At 43.3% G+C, this 2,970-nt stretch overlaps 1 pseudogene; it reads right to left on the reverse strand.

Annotated features, from left to right (window-relative positions):
* Window positions 1–1,829: 1,829 nt before the first annotated feature.
* On the reverse strand, window positions 1,830–2,405 carry LOC130027724 (ribosomal protein L18-like; annotated as a pseudogene).
* Between the last annotated feature and the right edge of the window lie 565 nt (window positions 2,406–2,970).

Below are 2,970 nucleotides of genomic sequence, written 5' to 3' on the forward strand. Positions count from 1 at the left end.
TGGCTATTAAAGAGATATGAGCAGAAGTCATGGATAATATTCTCCATTGCCCTTCTTGAAGATGTGATAGATCCATCATGAAGTCAGAGGACAGTCATCTTGGTCTTGTAGTTGGACAGCAGGCATTGCGAATACTATTCCTGGCTTCTTCCACATCTGCCAGCACTGGTGCCCTTCTCTCTTTGAGGTCTTTCTTTATTGCTTCTCTGCACTGCTTTGCGAGCTCAGACATTCGCTTGTGGTTGCCTGAGGCTTGCGCCAAACCACATTGCCGAATGAGCTCAAGACTTTTTGGAGACAGACATCTTTTTTGTGGTTATCTCTTTCTTGGCATTCCTCACACAATCATGGACATGCTGAAGTAGTTGATCGTATTCCTTGTCAATGTTCTCATGATGGCATCTTCCCATATTGCAGCAATAGTGATAAAGAGCTCCCAGTTTGTGAACTTTCTGGGAGTTCTCTTCTTAAACTTTGCAGCCCTTTCTCCCTACTCCATGAGGTAGAATTTTGCACGAAGGAGACAGTGGTCTGATCCCTTTTGGAATTTTGGGACAGCAGCGACATCAGTCAGGCAAAACCATCGATTGAATATGAGGTGGTCAATTTCATTGCGGAACGTTCCACCAAGAGATTCCCATGTCCAACATTTAGATTTGGCCTTCTGGAACTGTGAGTTACCATAGACGGTATTGGTCGACATGATAAACTCAGACAGTCTCTCACCCTGTTTTCTCCGTTTTAGGCCATGGGTCCGATTGTGGAGTTCTTCGGCTGATCTTCTCAGTTCATGTTGGCATTAAAATAACTGACAGTGATCTTGTAAAAGGTGTGGTCTTCTTTATATAACTTCTCCAGCTCCATGTAGAACTTCTTAATTTCTTCTTCATCATAATTGGATGTTGGTTGTAGACAATGAAGATAGAAACTGCTGGCAGTGAACCACAACTATTCAAGTGTAATCATCTGATTCAGGTTGTTAGGCATTCGAATGCATCAATTTTCATGGTGAAGTTCATGTTGACAAAGAGACTGACACCATTGACGCCTCTTTTGTCGCACTCTCTGAGGAACAGTTCGTCTCCAGTGCCGAAAATGGCATGATGTGATTGATGCCTTCTCATCTCGGTCAGAGCAATGATATCATACTTGATTTTTCATGCTTGTACCATCAGGTCCTCGATGGATATATCCAATGCCAGTGTATGTGCATTGAAAGTAGACAGTCATTTTTGTCCTTTGTTTTGGCAGCCTGGTTTGGCCTTGAGATTTTATATGCCTCTCCTTCTTCATCCTTCTTGATGCTGCCATATTGGTGGCTCTTTTAAGGTCAGTGGAATGAGACACATTATATTTACTGTTTTTGGTATATTGAATATGCCACGGATAGCTTGCCAGGCTCTGCCATGTGGGTGGGATATTCTCGGTAGTTTCCCCTGCTCTCCGAGTGGGATAGAGGCTTTTAGAGCAGACTCCATTCACCCTTACAGGTGTTCCCATGGTTAAAACCATATTTGAACTCTATCAAACCATATTTGAACCCTATCAAATATGGTGCGGTAATCTTGAAAGATGGGTATTAAGTGTCTTATGATGTGTCGCATGGTAGCGAAGCAGCTGTTGATAAGTAGTTTTAAAAACTGATTGGTTTGGCCCATTTTGTTGATATAAATACAGTATTATATTGGGGTCCTATTCCTGGCTTTATAAAAAATATAACAAACTTATACCTGCTTTGTGAACTTAGCATCTAAGAAACATTTAAAAGAAAATTTTTTTGTTTTTGTTTTGATTTTTTTTCAGCAACCAAAATATTTAATAGTAAACAGAATCAGGTCATTTCTTATAGCCATAGCTGGCCCTTCTCCCTCTGGCACGCTTGAACTTGCGGCCCTTGGAACACACAAAGGGTTTAGTGTGGCTGTTTGGGGTCCCAGGAGCCTTGCCAAAATGCCTATGCACTTCCCAGCCTTTGCGGGGTCCAGAGAGCAGGACAGTTCCGGTAGCCTTTGGGGGAGTCCAGGACCAACTGGTCAAAGGTCAGGATTTTGCCTCCAGTCTTGAGGATGCGAGTTCGGGGCCCAGCCAGCCACACGCAGGGCACACAACTTCAGTTTGGGCACCTCCTGAATGCGCACATCACCTGTGATTGTGCCCACCACCACAGCCCTCTTGTCTTCCCAACCAGGAAGCTTCATCTTGTCTATCATACAGGACAGGGATAGAGGCGGCCAGTTGGTCTGGCTCATGAATAGTCTCTTCAGCACAACCTGATCGAACTGTGGAGTTGGTGTGTCTGCCAGAAACCGGTGGAGCTTGACCAACAGTCTCAGGTAGATGTTTTGGCTCTTGGGCTCCTTGCGCAGCACCTGCCAGTCTTTGTTGTGGCGGATATCAACTCCCATGATGGCGCCTTCAGTTCGGCCAGGTCAGAAAAGAGAGAAAAGGGCCGGATAGGCTGGGAAAGCACTGCTTTTGTTTTGATTTTGAAGCACCACAGCAGGAGATACTCTGCTAAGGTCTTGTATGTGACTTTGTACTCAGGAATTTTAGTTGTAGTGGTTCTCAGAATACTATATGTGGTTCCAGAGAGCAAACCCAGTCACTACAAGGCAAGCATCCTCTCTGCTGTATAGTAATTCCAGTTATAGCATCTAAGCTTGATTTATTGCTTGTTTGCTATATTTCATTTTTTCATCATTTCTTTATTCCTTTCTTTATTTTTTGGAGCTTATGGGTCCAAAGTTTTTAGCCATAACAGTAATGCTTAAGGGCTACTCCCATCTCTGTGCCCAGGCAAATATGTGGTGTGAGATAGAACCTGTGCCTCCCGTATGCAAAGTATGCACTCAGCACATTAAACTATCTCTCCAACCCTTTCATCTTGGTTAATTTTTTCCAAGTCTTCCAAGATGATAAGTATTTTCCTCTGGAGATGAAAAATATTAAATAATGTATCCTTAACTTGAT

This window comes from Sorex fumeus, unplaced genomic scaffold, assembly GCF_029834395.1.
Source record: "Sorex fumeus unplaced genomic scaffold, SorFum_2.1 ptg000037l, whole genome shotgun sequence".
NCBI lineage: Eukaryota > Metazoa > Chordata > Mammalia > Eulipotyphla > Soricidae > Sorex > Sorex fumeus.